Source organism: Stegodyphus dumicola, chromosome 6 (genome assembly GCF_044657685.1).
Source record: "Stegodyphus dumicola isolate Sdum_Otavi_A_Nest chromosome 6, ASM4465768v1".
Taxonomy (NCBI): Eukaryota; Metazoa; Arthropoda; class Arachnida; order Araneae; family Eresidae; genus Stegodyphus; species Stegodyphus dumicola.
The window spans coordinates 98,754,347-98,774,137 of NC_140773.1; the positions used below are offsets into that span (position 1 = coordinate 98,754,347).

The window sequence follows — 19,791 nt, forward strand, 5'->3', positions numbered from 1 at the left end:
TACCTAATTTATTATTTAAGTTTCTTTAATTAAATAGTAATATGACTATTTCAAGCATAGTCAGAATCGACATATTTATTTTGAAATCCTACTACTTCAAATAATTAATTACATTGATTAGATTATGGCAAAGCCACTAGGGCAATTGTTACTAGGGCTACACGTGTGAAAAATCACAAAAACAATCATGGAAACAGTTATTTGTCAGTATTTGAATTTCTGTTAAACAAGTTATAACTTATTTAAAAATAACTGAAAATAATAAATTAAACGTGAAAGTAACGTAATTTCTGTCTGTTACTGGGTTAATTAGTTAACGAGAATTTAAGCGATGCAATTGATTAGAACGACTAACATTCTCCAAGTAGCATACTCGGCGTATATACGAGAGGTTTAGGTTTGAGATCCGGGGGGGGGCCAATGCTGTAATCAAGTAATTGGCTTGCTGTATCCAAATAGCCAATCAAAATGAATATATATGTTTTTGTTAATTTAATATATTGTGATGCTTTTGGTACTTTTGTCATGTAGTACTGCTATGAAATTACATACTTGTTGTTATAATACAGGTAACATTAGTCATGATACATGAGTGAGAAATATGAACAAAAAATAAATAAAAGTAATAGTTTAGATTATATTGGTCACTTATATTGGTTTGCAAGACATTCGGTTTTATAAAAATATCTTTTTATACACATGCTAATATACTGCAAGTATGTATCCTAACGATACATATTATATACAGTCAAAAGTCGTTAATCCGGACTCGTCGGGACTTCGGCGATTCCGGATTATCGATTTTCCGGATTATAGATCATCAGTTTCAATCTGGTAAAATGGCATGAAGAAATATAAAATTAAAAATATGAAACCGTAATTTACGAAATAAAGAACAATTATGATCTAAAGTGTATCAAAATTTACAAAAAAAAAAAAAGCTTAATATTTATTTGTTTACTTTATTAAACATTTCTTTCAATGTAAGTTGTTTAAGTTGCTTCGTTTTTTATGTGATAATACATTCTCTTTAATTCTATAAACATACATAATTTCTTGTTCAGTTACAAAGTTCCGCTGTTCAAGTCCTATAATTGATGTGTCGAGAATACCGACTAATTTGTCAATCGAAATTTTTTCGTTTTCAATAACCTCTGTCACTTTCTTCGCTATCGGAAGCGAATTATAATGACGAGGCATTTGATTTAAATCATATCAAAGACGGAGTATATCGAAATGAAATACTACATTTAGTAAGCAATTATAAGCCAAATAAAATAAAAACATCTGCCCTGAAGATAAGGAGAGTGCTGACAGATCAACTTCCAATTCATTGCGCGCGGCGATAAAGATAAACAAAGTTTAGATAAACAAACGTTAAAGTTTAGATGAACAAAGGATATGCCTTTATCCATTTTTTGCAGCAATTCCACTTTTTGTTTAATGAACTCAAACATACTTTCGCTTTGTAGATCCGTTACATATTAGTAAATATAAATCGGAAATTCTATTTGACATAATCAAAAGTTCAAGCTTACTTTTATAAAATTGCTCTAACAGTCTGCAAAAAATAATAAGCCGGCTCCAATTCGAAGATTAAGGAACAACGCAATCTGCAACATTAACTGAAATAGATAATTAGAGTTTAGCTTATACCGTCCGTTATACATTAAACGCGCATTCGTAAACGTATTTTGCGCACGCGCACACGCAAATTCGCAGCCGTAAAGGTCTTACGCGCAGGCGTCAACGCGACGCATGCGCAGAAAGTTTGTAGCTTTGAGGTCCGGATTATAGATCATTCCGGATTATGGGTGTCCGAATTAACGACTTTTGACTGTACTTCCATTCTCGCAGAACTGAATCATGATAAACCGGATTGTTATGGTCACCAAATCGTCAATAATTATTGCTATAGGTGTGTTTATTTGCATAGGCAATTTGCAGATTGCTTACTTATAGCAGTAATGAATAAAAACGTACCAGGAGAAGGAATCATAGCAACAATTAAATAAAAAAATTACCAGAAAAAGCAGCAGCAGAAAAGGGTTAATATAAAATTTTATGCCTGAGCTCTCAAACAATTTCCTATACGGTGCAGTTAATGGCTCAAAATAGTTGCAGTTAACGACAAACATAATAATAATTATGGTTTAATGTATTCCCAGTCCATGATGTAATGTAGTCCCAACTCATATTTAACGTATTCCCAATTGATGGTTCAAAATTCCCCATTCGTGGTTTAATGTATTGCCAATTCGTGGTTAAACATACTACCAAATGACGGTTCAATCAAAGCACCAAATAATGGGTCAGTGTTTTACCATCTTTCGGTTGCAACGTTTTCAGTACTATAATTTGATGAAACCTTGAACCAAATTTTTAACAGTGTATTAAGGTATTGTCAAGGTAAGGAAAGATGAAATCCAGTCCTTTAAACACTTCATTTATAAATCATTTCTATGTGTGAAGAAGTTTTACTTAAACCAAAACTCATAACATTAAACTCTTACAGACTGAAAGGTGTTATAATTGCAGTTTTAAGCTAATTTTCATCTGCAACAGGTATTTACTAATACGCCTTCTATAGATCAATCCTCAAAAAACATTTCGCGTTTTTTAAGATGAGGGAAAAACGATGTTTATGATCGGTAGCGTATAGTTCAGCTTTCAGATTCATTACGAGAATTTTATCCTCGTAAGTGAAAATTTGCCGAGAAATTCCTCATTAATCAGCAAAATGTTCTTAAACCAGGATTTGTCTATCCATAATGTTCTAAGTACTTTTTCTGATAAATCATTAGTAGCAAACGATCTCATTATTTGAAGTAGTTGACTTAGCCTCTTATCACCTATTTCGATTTCAGTAACAAGTTTTTTAGTGCTTTTGCTTTCCTTAAAAATATTTAATAGTCTTTCTTTAGCCAATAAATAATAGGGTTTGAATCCTGTACAATATCCCATAAATATTTAGGCTTCAACTGTGACACAAAATAATAAAATTTCGTAGTTTCAAAAATTCTTTCAATTATAACAAACTGAACTTCCATTTGGTAGAACCAAATGTCAGGTTTTTCAGTCCAGAAAGAAGGAGTTTTTACTCTCACTTTGCGGGATTCAGCACCGTTCGTGTTTTGTGGCTTGTCTTCCATCCTAAATCATCGTATAACCAATATGACATCAAATGCATTAATAATAAAGAAAAATACTGTTTCAAACTAGCTAATTTATTACTTTACTGCATCTTGCTCATTAAAAGAGAAAACGCTTTTACTTTCGTTTTTAGTATTGATAAGTTCATCCCGCCATTGACAAACGTTTTACAATTGTCGCTGTTGTTGTTACTGACCCTAAATGGTTAGCCATTAGGCTAAACTAGATCCATGAGTCTAAGAACTGTCAATAAATCCAAAACGAAGGTAGTTCTTTTTAATAGGTCCTCTCAAATCTCCCCTCAAATCCTACTAGTTGCCTCAACATGGCGAGGAGGTGACAATGGGCGGAATGGGCGAAGTACGTCTGGAGCAGTGGTTCTTAACCGGGGGTGCCCGCACCCCTGGAGGTGCGGGAATGTATTTTTGGGGGTGCGGGAGAAGCCCCTACCTAACCATAAAAATTATTAAATATCATTTATTAAATTTCTTATAATAAAATATTTGAAATCTGCAATAGTGTCTCCAATACTGAAGCTCATAAAAATTGGTAGCACCTAGCTCACTTATCAGCAAAAGACACAGGAAAGAGCCGGTGTCGATGGGCGTATACACTACGCGACGAAAAGGCATGAAACGCTACAAACGAACGCGAACAGGCAGCTAGGTGACGGAGAAAAGAAAAAAAAAACTTTGTGGGAATACAAGCGTGGCCTTCGAGAAACCTCGATAGCCAAGAAGCCACGATACAAGCGGAGAACGTTATCCCAGCTTGCGCATGCGCTGAGTTCAACATGTGCTACTCCAATGAAATCTACGGATTCACAGATTTGTATCTGCATCTACTGCGCCTGTGTTAGGTTGAGTCAACTGTGGTGTCTGCGACATGTGTATTATGTATTCTGACTTGTTCAGAAACCTCTTGAGACTAATACATTCTTAATTGCCCGTTCAAGCCGAATAGAATTCAGTGATATTACAAACCTAAGAACATTATATATATTATATTACATTATTTCTGAATAATTAAAACGATTATAGTGAACCTCACTAAGTCAAAAAAACGACAATGAAACGATAAGTATGCCGGTTACCTGTACAACCGAAAAGGATGGCATGCAACGACCGCAATGCATCTTGTGTTCCAAAATATTTTCAAACAGCAATCTCAAACCATCAAAGTTATTACAGCATTTCAACAATGTGCATGGTATTTTCAAACAGCAATCTCAAACCATCAAAGTTATTACAGCATTTCAACAATGTGCATGGTGGCGAAAAAGCGCATAGCATGAACAGCTTGAAGTCAAAGAAGGCTCGGTTTGATACCAGTGGAACTATCCTAAAATTGTGAGGACCAGCAATTCAAAAACCTTTATTAGAAGCGTCATATCAAGTGGCATATTTATGTGGGGGAAAAAAAAAAAAAAAAAAAAAAAAAACCTCACACGATCGCAGAAGAGTTGATTAAACCTTCTGCTTTAATTATTGCTAAAACAGATTTAGATTCGGAAGCACATAAAAAAATCCAACAAATTCCATTATCGAATGATATTATACGATCGCGAATACAAGATCTCAGTGAAGATATTTTAATGCAAGTAATTAAAGACATAAAAATCAGTCCACTAAAAATAAGCATGCAACTGGATGAGTCAACTGATGTTGATAATTGTAGCCAACTTTCGGTATTTGTCAGGTATGTGAAGGAAAAAGAGGTGATAGAAGAATTTCTATTTTGTGAGGCACTGGAGGTGAATACGAGAGGAATTGATATTTTCAATCGCATCAAAGATTTTTTTACTAAATATCAATTACCAATGAATGCGATTGGCTCAATATGCACTGATGGAGCCCCAGCAATGTTAGGCAAAAATTCAGGATTTTTTTTCACACATGAAAAGAGTATTACCGGAAGTTATAATAACGCATTGCATGTTGCATCGTCATGCACTTGCGTCGAAAGCACTGCCAGAAAGTTTAAAACAACATCTAACTACAGCAGTAAATGTAGTATAATACATCCGAGGGCGAGCTTTTAATCATCGCATTTTTCGTGCATTTTGCGAAGAAATCGGTGCTGATCATACCGTGCTCCTATATCACACCGAAATACGATGGTTATCTAAGGGTCGCATGCTTAACAGAGTTTTTGAATTGCGTGAGGAAATTATTCAATTACTGACTAGTCAAAACTGTTATTTAGTAAAAGATTTTGAGAGTAATGATGTAATGCTGAGGCTGGCCTACTTAGCAGACATATTTAGCCATTTAAATTAATTGAGTCTATCAATGCATGGATTTGGTATAAATATAATAATAATATCTAGTGAAAAATTATCTTCATTTATCGCAAAATTAGGAATTTGGATACGTCGAGTAGAAAAGGGGAATTTTGCAAACTTTCCCTTGCTTGATTCTGTTTTTGCGAAAAATGAAAAGAATACAATTTTACCAGACATTGTAATACATTTGTGACGATTGAGCGAATCATTCAATGGATACTTTTCTACCGGAAATATTACCAAAACTCAGAGATGGTTACTGGATCCATTTCTATTTGACTTAAATTTGATGGATGATAGTGATCTGAAAAAAGATCAACTTATTGAAATGCAAGGAAGTGGACATGTTCAAATGGAATTCGAACAATTAGAATTGCAACAATTCATGTGTTCACAGTTACAACGTTATCCAGAGTTGGCGAACGGAGCACTGCAGTTACTCTTACCCTTTGCTACCGCCTATTTGTGCGAAATGGGATTTTCATCGCTTTTGCATATAAAATCTAAAGCGAGAAATCGCTTAAATGCAAGTGATGACTTACGCGTATGTTTTTCAAAAAACGAACCTCGCTTGCCAGTATAATAATGAACAAACAACAACAGACTAGTCATTAATAAAAATAATATTGTTTTGTATTTATATAAAATGTACAATGTTTTTCAATAAACAATAAGTTTCGCAAAAAATGTATTTTTCTAGATTAAAAAAATTAAAACACATTTTTCAATGGGGTGCGGGAGATATATTTTCAGATTCAATGGGGTGCGACTCGCTAGAAAGGTTAAGAAACACTGGTCTGGAGTGTCTGTACATTATTACACTATTAAAATAATGCGTAACAATGCAGATCACGTATATTAATGTAATATTTCCTTTGACGTATGATAATGTAATGTTTATTTTGAGAAATATTACATTATTACACGGCTGCTACAAAACTACTTACCAGAAGTTGGAAAGGAAAAGGCCAAAAAGGAACCATGGGGCTATTTGCTGCTGAATTACTATGGCTTGATGTTAGTGGAAAGCAAAAAAAGAAGAAAAAAGCTGGTATTTCCTGTTAATGCTATCGTGTTCTACGTCACGTTTTTTAAGCAACCTTTTCATTACACTCTATTAATATTTTGCCTAAATAGCATTTGTCATTTTATGTAATGCTAAGTGGTGCATAAATGTTTAGTAAAAGCATATATAATATTAAAATAATTCAGATACTTTACATTTTGCCTTTTTATATATTGCCGGTAACATGCAGACCTTGCCTGACTTGGTCCAAATATTGCGATTCGCTACAGTCAGTGCAGGGTTTACGTATAAGCTATACAAGCTATAGCTTAGTGCCCCCGCTTTCTTAGGGGCTTCCAAGAAACCCTCTAGGTATCCGAAAATCATATTTGGCACTGACATATAATATGTGGACTAATAAAGGCCCCATACCTCAAATAGCTTAGGTCCTTATCAAGTCTAAATCCGGCCTTGGCTACAGTGTAAAAAATTCAATTTTTTAGAGAGTTCAAGATGCAACAATAAATGTTGAACATTAGTGTTTAGTTTAATTAACGTGCTTTGACGTAGCTTTATTGTTTAACCAGAACCTTATTGTTTCGTCTGCTGCATCAGAGTATGTAAATGAGGGCTATTTTAAATGTATGTAGGAATTTAAAGTTAAGAAAATAAGAACTGAAGATGGTTATAAAAGTTTCTCTGGTCCTTTCTATTGTGAGCAATATTATCAAGAAGTTCACAAGCTTGCTGCTAAATACTTAGTTCATGAAATTCACACAGCTAGCTCCTAAGATAGAATTTAAATTTGTGAAATATAAAATAATTTGAATTCCATATTGTCTGCTGTTCTCGCGAGAAGTGGAGATTAATTTGTTCTTATTCGTTTCAGTTTTGTACTTCAAGTTCAAGGTGCAATAAAATTCACCTGTTTTTATTTTTAGTTATATTAATTTAGCATCTTGATGTTCTAGTAAAAGTCGGGACCAAGATTTGTCTTTGAGGATAGAAGGTTCGACATGTTTTTAATTAAGCCATATTCAGTTGAGCCTTATAAAATTATTGTAGGAAGCAGTTTATTAAAAGAGGGTGAACCATTATGTTAGTGTGTGAAATAAATATATTTTACCGTTAAAATATTTATTTAAAATAAAAAACTTTCTTAAGAACATTTTTGTCATTTCGAAGATAGATACATTTAGATACATTGTAGATAAATACATTTAGTTTTTGTATGAATTATAGATAAATTATTTTCAAACCAATTAAAAAACGAACATGACTATGGTCACTTACTGATTGTATCTAGCAGAAACAGAAATTACTGTATTTTTTTAAAAAAAAAGAAAGAAAGAAAAAAAAAAAAAAAAAAGAAAAAGAAAAAGAAAAAAATTCCAATCTCTTTTGTCTTATAGTGCTGCCCTCTGTTGGCGGAACGGATAACAAATATTTTAATCTATAACAAAAACTTTAAGAATGAATCTTTAATAAAAAATGTGGTAGTTTTTCGTAAAAAAATAAAGGAAAAATTCTGAAGAAAAAACATGCTTTCAGAAAAATTAAGAACCATATTTTAACAGGCGTCTTTTAGCAGTTTTTACTTTTGCTTAATTATTAACTAACCGTATCATTTAAATCGAAAATCCTGTTGGAGATTAATATTTTTAGAATCTACAGTATTTCGGAGTTGATTTTTTTAATTTCTTTTTTAAAAGACGAAATCATTTCAGATTTTTATAAACTGACGTTTAAAATAATAGAACTTACCGGTAGAAACATGCGTGCAGAAAACGTCAACGTGAAAAAATGTTTTAATTGGCGAATTAATTTAAAAAATGGTACTGAACCCCTAAAATAATTTTTATTTATTTATTAAATTTTTTCATTATTATTTTGTCTTTTGATGATGAGAAATTTATAACGCGAATATGATGTACGTTACATAATTCTGACAATTTTTTTCAGAATCAGCATTTTTAAAAAATAAAATGGCTTTAACAGCCTAAAGCACGGCTCATTGATTATAATTTTCTTCTAGTAGACAAGTTCAAGTTTTTAAACAATTTTTACTTAAAAAAGTTACTTTTACTATCTGAAAACTTCACTTACTTAATTCCTTAAATTGGATATACTTTAATAACAACTCTTGTTAACAAAGGAAATCATTTTTAAACATTTTTAAACAAACATTTTTAAACTTTTGTTAAAATGAAATCAGAAACTGCCTCGTGAAAAAATTATTCTTACTTACGATTTCACTCTGTTCTTGAATTTGTTTTGAAGCAGAATCAGAAAGAGACATCATGTTGACTTCTTAAAAAAAAAAAAAAAAAAAAAAAAAACCTAAATTTATTTTTTATTACTCTAATTTAATGATTCTTCAACGTTTTTAGACTTCAGATGCAATAGAAAGTATACAGCGAGCGAGCTGTAGCGGATAATGAAGTGTATTGTATAATTTTTTTAATATGATAATTTCTCTTAGTTATGCCCGAAAAGGGCGGGAAAGAAGGAAAAAATGTTTTAAAGCATTTTATTTTTCAGTGAATAAAAGCATCTTATTGTTTAGTAACTAAATAACTAAGAGTAACTGTATTTATATTATTTTTGGTATATTTTCTATTTGTCAGCATATATTGGAAATACTAATGCTACCTGAAACATCGAATTTTATCTCTCTCTCACTTTTTTTTTTAAAGAATTCAATGTTAGGGAACACAGTAGTCCTTCTGCAGCAATCATGATATAGTAAGAAGTAAAATTCCTTTTTATCCTAAATGGGCGTTAGCCTAGCAGGGCTGATAGTCACGAAACATCATTTTGCGCTGAATCACTTAAATTCGATGCAACATTTTTTAAATTGTTGTCAATAAATATTATCTTTCTGTATTACATTTATTTTAAGAAACTAAATGTATGTTTATTGTAGAAAATGAAGAATCTACATGAATATATGTTTCGTAAATGAAGAATCTACATGAATATATGTTTCGTAAATGAAGAATCTACATGAATATATGTTTCGTAAATGAAGAATCTACATGAATTATATATCGTAAATGAAGACTCTACATGAATATACTATGTATCGTAAATAAAGAATCTACATGAATATATGTATGTTTCTCGTAGTGCGAAAAAACAATGATACGTCATCAAATTGTACGTAATTCTTCACCCGAACATGGGGACATGGAACCCCGAATTTGGAATTTGTTTTATTACCTGTTTCATATTTTATAAAGATTTAACGAATTTTTGGTTAACAATCTCAACAATTTCAAAGCGAGCGGTGGAAAAACTGTAAGGAATACACATTTTTAGCCCCTGTGAGACTGTATCGGAAATTATATAGATATTCTGATTGTAAATATTTTTAGCCCAATGTGGCATTAGCCCAATTGCTCTCAAAGCGTTTGGACGTAATATAAAATCTGAAAGGCCTTAAAATTAATTTTTTGTTTATTTTTTATTTATTTTATCTTTATTTATTTATCTTTATTTATTTTTTGTTTTCATTTATGCAATGAAAACTGACTAACTTTTTTTAAAGACCATTGAAAAAGACGAAGAAAGAAGCTTAACTACAAGATCATAAGATATCGAATATACTGGAAGGACTAACAATACTGAACACTGAAGGATTTTCATTATTAGCACGGATCCAGTTATAAAAACAATTGCATCGCAAGGCTTAAATTACAATATAGTACCTTAAAGAACGTTTATATTTGCCTTTAGCAAATATAAACGTTCATAAAAATTAAAAACAAATTTTGCATCAATTACGCCCATATGGTTTTTATGAAAATATTTTCTAAATTAGAGAGAAAAAATAAATATTCACAAATTTTATTATTTAGATTTATCACAAATTTAATGAATTTTCATGTTAGTGAATAAGATGCACTATTAAAAAAGTAAAAATAGTTTTATTAACACCTGCGCTTTCTTCTCTTAAATCGCGTAGATTGTTGTAATTTGAAAGATAAATAGTTAATGTTACGCTATGTCTGATTTCAACACATCGGTGGACGAAGGTAAAAGTATTTTGTTTGGGGCAGTGGTAGCATATTGTTTTTATCAATAAAAAATTCATTAGCTTCGCATAAAACATAAATAGATAAATAGAATTCAAATTCAATTTCTGTTTTAAAACCTTGTAAATCTTTATGTTTTAATCCCTAATTAGTGGCAGCTTAATAAACATTCACTCTTGATCTCTTTTTCGTAGTTTGCTGGTTTCATTTATCTCTTATGGGTATGAACAATTCCATTCTATGCCACAGTTATTCTTCAGTATCGTTTCTAAAATTGAGTAGGGGAAAATCATACATCTTAGTCCGCAATTTCAGAAGAATGACTCAAAGGTTGAACAGTCTATATCTTAATTAAAAACAAGAAAAAATGACAAGACTATTCTTCAGCGAAACCGAGAACAATTAAATTTGAGTAAAAGATTGGTTTGCTCGTGGATTAGTTTTCTTGCTTTAGAAGAACTTTATTGTTTGTTCAAGGGAAACAAAGAAAAAGAAGAGCAAACATCATTTAGCCTTATTCTCGCCTCAGGAGATGATTAAATATCTGTCTTCATTTACCCATGAGTTGGGAATTGTTTCTTAAATACGCCAGTATAGTAGGCATATAGCAAAATTATCTTTTGAACAAATCTTATTACGAAGCTCAAAAAATATATTTCAACATAACTAAATGGGATAGAAAGTTTAAGTATATTATTTATTATAGTAACTTCCTTCGCGGCTAGCAGTCTGAAACAGTGATTACAAAAAACAAAATAATATATAAGGATTTAAATGAATCCAGCCAATGTAATTTCACTGATAATAATTTATAATAATAGAGAAAGAGAGCTGAATTTATTGCTTTCATATCGCTTAGTTTGTTAATCAATAACAAAAAATTCGAATTTGAAAAAAATTTAAAAATATTTTATGCCTTTACTTCAATACATTCCATGTGAAAGATAAAAATATTTTAATTCGGACAGTGGCAATGCATTTCTTTTAAATCGCAGAGTTTGTTGATTATATTCGAAAGGGAAATATGTTGCGTTTTGTGAAAGACAATACATTTAATTTATAACGCTGAATTTTTTGATTAAATTTCAAATATTGTTGCGTGCGTACGGGTTTGTAATAATTTGAATGGACAAGTTCGATAAAAAGTGAATAAAATTTATTCTTATCACAACAAATAAAACAAAATGCTGAAATTTCTTCAGAGATCTTCGTACAATGTCGCAATATCACACAGTAGTTATATTTTAAACTACTAAAACGTTTTATAGAACACAATTTAAAGTAGAGAAAGCTACAGTCAATAACAGCAATAAGTAAATTCGCTACAATCGTTTTCATTCGCTTGCGTTCGTTACAAATGTGCTTTTTTATAAATAAAAGGATTTCGGGTGAATTCAGATAAGAAGGTCACTCTCCTGTAGTTTGGCAAGCACATTTCAACGAACAAGTTGAATAAATTTATACAGCAATAAGTAAACAGCTGAATTGAAATATTTTCCTCCAGCTTTTTAAATGCACGAGAACATTCTCGCATTTTCTCGATTTTTCTAGGTAGTAAGAGTGCAATTACGAGATATCTATTTATTAAAAAGTTCAATGCGCGTGCTTCCTGTATTTTAATTTTTTCGGCGTAGCTTTCTCTTCAAATAAGTCTCTTGCTGCATTGCACGGGAATATAAAACAATTTTAATTACGAATTCTACTAAAAATAGCTAAATGAATATAAACACCATAACAATATAAATACATTATCTCTTGCAGAGTAAAAACACAAGCTTTCAAATGCTGAGTTAATCAGGAGGTCCTTAAGTTCGCACAAAGTATAAAATGAATCGAAACCCAATTCGAAATTCACATATCTATACCTTCGAGTATGGTGGAGGATTACGCAAATTTAAAATTTGGTGGCTCAAGGTGCCGCCCTTTTTTTACAGTGCGAGTACGTATGCATACATAAATACGTACACAGACATGTACATGCAAATTTTTCATTATTTAATAACAAAGACTATAATTTACCTTCATTTATTTCTTGTTTGATGACTTGGAGAGCTCCTATCACGCAATAATGGATTAAATTACAAAACAACTTGTGTATAATTGAACTAACATATAGATATGCCTCGTTTTGTTGGGCTTCGCTTCATTTTATTTCATAGATAATGTGCTTTTCTATAAGTAAAAGGATTTCGGGTGAAGTCAGATAAGAATGGTCACTCTACTGTAGTTTGGCAAGCACATTTCAACGAACAAGTTGAATAAATTTATACTTTCCTGAGTTATTTTTTATGGTTTGCACACAAAATGCTCTTGAATAACTGTGCAACTTTGCGTTAGTCTGGTTTATTTGACAAAACACGGGATGGCTATCTGCCTAAGGAAGCATATTATCGTGAGCGACCTTTTGAGAGCAACTGGCTCGTGTCGGTATTACATATGGGAAAGGTTAGGAAAACGCCTCTGCAGCCAGCCCGTTCGCCTGGAAGCGAATCCAAGTTGAACTACCAATGTTTAGCGGTCTAAACCAGTCGACCACTCGTGGGGCTCATGTAATGATTAAACATAAAAGTATGCATATATGCGCAAAATTTTAAACTTAAAAACGTAAAGCACAAATAATTGTATAGTTTAAAACATTTTTGTAACTATCTCCGACCATAAAGTTCACAGATTATCTTACGACAAGAATTGACTGAGTTGTTTAATTTTAAAGTTTTGTATCATATTCAGTGGGGGCGTACACATACTGAAGAGCGAAATATTTGTAATATACGTAGGTGAAAATGAAACACAGGTTTAAAAAAAGTTTTCTGACGTTAACAGACTATATGACGGGCATTGTTGCACAGATTATCGTGAAAAGTACCAACTGATATAAATTTTTCTCAAAACGATCTGAATCGCAGATCGTGTTCTAGAAAACAATAGCAGACTTCAGAATTGGCTTATAGCTAATTGGTAACACTATTTGCACAAACAAAAAATGAAATATACAAGGTGTTTATAAAGTCCCGGACCCATTTTGATGTTTAATAACTCATAAAATAATGAAGACATAAACAAACTTAAGGAATTTATTGATGGAATAACTTATATATTTTCCTATTCAGATTTGAATATCTTTACTTTTGTAAATATCGTCTGCGCGTGTCGTTAATTTTAGATAATTTCATTTTCCAGTCTAAACATCTGTACTTTTATAAATATCGTATGCTTATTAATTGCATTTTTCTCTCTTTTATTTTTGGCAACTATTGAAATGTTATGTTTACTTTTGATGTGTTTGTTCTAGTACTTTTGTATGTGATGTTTTATTCGACCGGATATTAAGGAGAATGCATACACCACAACCTATGCTTGCCGGTACCTGGCGTGAAATTGAATACCGACTTGATATTCTCCGTGCGACGAAGGGGGCACACGTGGAAGTTCATTGACAAGGGTCATGAAACTTTTTGAGTCTATCTAACCATTTATGTTATTATTTAATCTATTTTTATTATTTTATGAGTTATTAAACATCAAAATGGGTCCGGGACTTTATAAACACCCTGTATTTCTAGCTCAATGAACATTTTTTATGACTATTAGAGTAAGATTCTAAAGTAATAAAGCTGAAGGAGAATATTAATAATATATTTTAGTATATGAAAACTTGAAAAATTACTAGTGGGAAAATTCTTTCGGTGTACCATACATAACAAAATTATGAATCAAAGGATATTTCACACTAGTCATAAAATAACATCACTAAATGACGCTAAAGAGGAAAAACGTCAACCTCGAACTATCCTATTTTATTTTTTAATCGGCTTCACAAAGCTAGTCGAAAATAATATAAAACATTCCAAATTTTGAAAATAAGTATCTCGATCAATTTTTATCCTGTAGCACTCAAACTTTCGAGTTTTATTATTTTTTGTAACTAGTAAAAACTTTAACTAAATATAAAGCTAGGGAACGGAGGAACCGTATAAAAAGTTGGGTATTGTACTTTTTATGAGATTACCATTTAAAATTTGAAAATGTCATTACATGAATATGGGCGTTATTTGAAACATTTTTTTTCAGCTGGAAAACCAAAGGCCACATAAAGTCTTTTGGTACATATGGAAAATGTATACGGAAGGATTTAATGTGTGACTAACATATTCTAACTGGTGAATTGTTTGATCACCATGCTTGGATAGTGGGAACTTTAACTAATTTTGTTGTTCCGAATTTTAGTGCGAAATAATCACAAAATTTTATAAACCACTAATTTCTAATCTTACTTCCTCCTGAACATTCTGACAACTAAGTACAATACAACCGCAATAAACTAACCGAAGTTTTGATTTACAATAATAAATTTAAATTTCTTATTTTTAATGTAACGGACAAAAACATATTTTTAAGATTCGCATATTCTTGGCTAAACAGTTTCATTGTTTTATACTAACCATTAAGTATTTCTTCAACATGCTAATCACATATAAAATTTGTTAAACTACTAAATTTTTAATCTTACTTCCTAATGAACATTCTGACATTTAAGTACAATACAACAGCACTTAATAAACTAACCGAAGGTTCGATTTACAATGATAAATTAAAATTTCTTATTTTTAATGTACGGAACTAAGGTTTGGTAAAGCTCGATGATTTGAAGCTCGGTTAAGCTCGAGCTCAAGCTTGATTGTTTTTTCGGGATTTCGAGCATTTGAAGTTGACATACATTATCAGAAGACTTATAATTGAAATAATATTTTTTACAAATTTAAAAGAAACTTTTTCTTTACTTATACATTTATTTATGCATTTATATTAATGAAAAATATTTTAAAAACACCAGTGCATGTAGTAATTTATCTGATATCTTCGCCCTAATTTTGGTGCAAAAATTGTTGGCCACGGAAAATGCCCTCTCAGAATCAATCGACGTTGCTTTTATACTGTAAATAGCTTCAAGTAACCGCTTTAAATTTACAGTCAATTCAACATTACTTTTTGACAAAGTAAATTCTTGACTTAATTTTTTAAAGCGGTCACCTTTCGGTAGTTTGCTGATTGGAGCTTCTAATAGTACTCTAGGTTGTTCTTCAAGAGAAGCACCAACTTTGGTAGTTGTTTCTGCTACACTGCTTGATTTTTCATTTGATGAATTTGGTGCTGGTGACAGAAAAAACGCTTCATCAAAGCAGCTGCTAGTTCTTATAGAAGCTTTTGATGGCGTTTTATTTAAGTTGTTTAGTGAATGCATCAAATCTATGGTGTTTTTGTAGTTCCTGCTATTGATGTAAAAATCGATATTTTCAGAAAGAGAACTACTTATTTCAGATTCTTGTTCAGTTAACTTCTCTCGCATTAAGTTGATAGAAATATATGCTATTCGTAAAGCGGCTTGTTTTTCACCCATAGCGTTAAGTGCCACTTCAATTGGTTTTAACGCCAAGACTAACGATTTTATTAATTCCAGGTTTAAATTTGTTAAAAGACGTTCAAATCCAAATTCAATGAGTATATCCTTTGTAACGTCATACAAGTTTACAAATGTTTCAAACATTTTCAGCATTAAATTCCATCTGTTTTTACAAGCCAAAGAGAGTTGTTGCTTTATCTGTAATTTTTCTCTACATTTAGACTTTAACAAATCTGAACGCACAACAGAATTTTTGAAAAAATTACTTGTCTCACAATATTTATGTTTTCTTTGAACGATTCATTCTGTAATTCAGTTTCATTAATGCTCAAACCGTTATCAACATCATCAAAATCATCAGTCTCTCCTGAACTTTCGTCTATACTTTCTTCTGTCAATGATTTTTCTTTATAAAAAGTTTTTGTAACAGCCAAATGCAAAGAATGCGCAAGATATGTTTGATAAAAAGCAGATGATTCTTTTCCGAACTTGATCATAACACTAGCTTCATCCCCAGTAGTGGATACAATATCGTGCTTAAATGATAGACCAAAAGATTCGAGGTGCTCTTCTACGAGTTCTTTCATTTTTTTTTACATCGCAACTTCCAAAAATTCTTACCATTCCAAGATTGATACTTTTTTGGCAGGCAGTATGCAGATTTATATTCAGGAATTTCGGTTACCGATGCTGGTCCATTCATCCATGGTAATGGAGAATTTCTGTGATTCGGCAATAGCTTTTTTAATATCATTTTTGATTTTTTGTTTCACAGTTTCCATATGGTTATGAACAAGAACCATTACAGATTTTGCGTTGGCTGGAAGCTTCATACTCCTTAAGGGCAATGATTGTCGAATAAACTCTGACTGAGTGATTTGACGAATTGATAAACCATCTACTGCAGCCATTTTTGCAACAATCTCTTCAATTGATGTTTTGATTACGAAATTATCCCAAGTTTTTGTTTCTTTTTAGCTGTCGTTTCTGCCTCTGCTTTGTCAACGTCTATGTTATGAACGCTGCTTAGATGATAACGCATTGTTGATGTATTTCCATTTAAAATGGAAAATTTTTATTGCATTCATTGCAACATGCATAATTTTGGCCTGCCTTGGCAAAATGACTCCAAACGATTGATCTTTCGTTTGTAGGCATGATTACTATTCTAGAAAAAAAATAGGAAATACTATTCTAGAATATGCTTGTATTCATGGCTGTAACTCCAATAATATTAACCATTTTTACCAAAATATTGCTAATATTTCGATTAAATTTGTGTTGCGATATTAGTAATCGCATTCTTATTGGTTAAAAAGAAGTATAGCTTTCTGTCAGGTCCAAAGTATTCCGAAACTTAATCCCATTTCTATTTGTTTATGATTTGTTAAAACATGATCTGCTTGTATCTCTGTTTGTATTTCTGCTTGTGTCTCTGCGTGTATTTCTCTGCGTATTACTCTGTAATAAATGTTTGTTTTGCGAAACACGGCATTTTCAATGTTCAACAATTTGTAATTTCTCGTTTTTTTCCTGATACTAAGAAAATCATTATTTAATATTACATACACGTTACTACTTAAAATTAAAAGTATATTGTTTCTATCGGTAAAGATTAAAAATCCTTGCATTTCTATGTACTGCACTGTATGTACTCTAGGTGGCAACAAATTAATCTCTTTACCAAAACAAGTTTCAACACTGTTCAGGTCAAAGTACTGGTAAAAGTAAAAGCATTATTTTACTGTATATATTTATAGTCCTTTTATTGTTTAACTTTACTTATCCGTAATACAATTACAAAAGTTTTAGTTTTTATGTACTTACAAAGGAGCAGTTTTATGACGCCAATAAAATGTCTTCTAGGATTCTTAAGAAATATGTTGACAAATAAATTAAAAATAACATGCAGAACAAAAAACATTTTGTATGTACAGAGCTCGAAAGCCCGTCGGGCTTTGATTCCAGTATATTGTACTCGGAAATGACCAAAAATTATCGAGTGTCAAGCTCGAGGCTAAGCTCGTTCCAAACTGTAGTAGCGAACAGAAACATATTTTTAAGATCCGCATATTCTTGGCTATATAGTTTCATTTTTTTATACTAGCCATTAAATATTTCTTCAGCATGCTAAGTACATACAAAAAATTTAATAAACCACTAATTTTTAATCTTACTTCCTAATGAACATTCTGACAACTAACTACAATACAACAGCGGTTAATAAATTTTCACTTTTCAGATGATATAACTTCAGAAGATTTCTCTTGTACTATACTGAAAGCTCATTCTTCAATATATTCTGAGCAAGACATCGATTTTAAGGGAGAAGAAGGTGATCCTGCATCTTTAGGTATCAAGAATAATCACGTTCTAGGTCCAGACAAATTAGTCTTGGAAATCTTAAATGAACTGAATTTTGTAAATCCCATTTCATTCACTAATATCTTTAATGCCTGCCTAAATAAAGGCTATTTCCCTAGTTATTGGAAAGTATCCAATTCGGTTTTATTTTCATAGAACTGATAAATCTCAGAAGATCCTGCGGCAAATCGGCCAGTTTGACCCATGTTAACTTGGAGAAACTTCTTGATAAACTAATAAATCAACGGCTATCATACCACCTCTTCTCTAACAACTTATCTAATATTCTAGAGTTTGTATTTGTTCCAGGAAAATATGCTATTGATGCGTTGTGAACGTGGTCAATATTGTTCATCAGGTTAAAAAAAGTTTAAATACTAGTGTAATTTCCTTAGATGACAAGTTAGCTTTCACCTTCTTACGGTGCCCATCTATATCGGCAAGATTAAAAGAGTTAAATTGCCAAAGGAGTATCTCTGTATTGGTCAAAAATTATTCGTCTAATTATTACAATATAGTGTCATAAAGAAAGTAGTATATCTATTGTAAGAAATATGAAAAACTGAAAACAAATCTCTTGTTTTGTAGGTATATTGTGGAATATTATTGCGGAGTCCGCTTTAGAAATCGAACTTGAAGAAGGTGAAATCCTTCAAGCCCATGATGATGACTTTTTGCTGATTGTGTCTGATAAGAATAGAATTCAAAGTTATTATTAAATGTTTGGTGTTTTCCATCAATTCTAAGCCAGAGATACCACTCCTCATAAAAGTAAAAGTCTTGAAGAAACGAAATACGTTTGTAAGATTTATCCTAAGCTTTTAACAGTTATCTTTAGTTAAAGCTACTTTCCTATCACTCCTAATTTCAGGTTACGATTTCCTACCAGAATGTGATTTTAGAATCACGGTCAATGCGAATGAGCGGTATTTAAGTCGAATTTCGACTGACTTCGTTAGAGAGCCAGAGATTCTGAGTAGCGTGCGTTTTCCTTGTGGCTACACTCTCTCTAAGCTATTACTACACTCGGTCGTATATCAGGCCCTTCATAGCTTCGCCAATTCAGTTGATATTTAAGGTCCAACTACTTAGAATTTTGATATCCTTTTAGTTAAGCATTAGTTAAGTTTTATTTTTTATTATTTGACTTAAAGCCCAAGTGGAGGCTTTGCTGTATGCTCTGAGAAAGAAGCCGAATATTCAGTTCTTATTTTGAGAAAGAAAGGGTAATTAACCCTTCTTGAGCTTAAGCCTCAGTTTCTGAACTAACGCGATTATTCGCTTGCCAGTTCACGAAGTTTCTACACACTTAGCTGTTAGAGAATAGGTTGGAACCCCACAAATTGAATAATTTTTCCCAAACAGATATTACTTAAAAGGGACAATTTTTAGAAACAGTTATACCTTAGAGGTTTAGAAAGAATGATACTCTATGACTATCCTCTTTGATATACTGGAATAGCTTGAGTAATCAGCAACCTAATGCTAATGCAAAGATTTGTTTTATTATCCATGACCAAAGCGTATAACACTGAAAGGGAGGCGC

The 19,791-nt window shown here is 31.7% G+C and overlaps 1 protein-coding gene across 1 annotated transcript in view; it reads left to right on the forward strand.

The window, feature by feature from the left end:
* Positions 1–19,791, forward strand: part of LOC118184206 (colorectal mutant cancer protein) — a 310,438-nt gene that overhangs the window by 250,539 nt on the left and 40,108 nt on the right. The gene's annotated exons all lie outside the window — the stretch shown is intronic.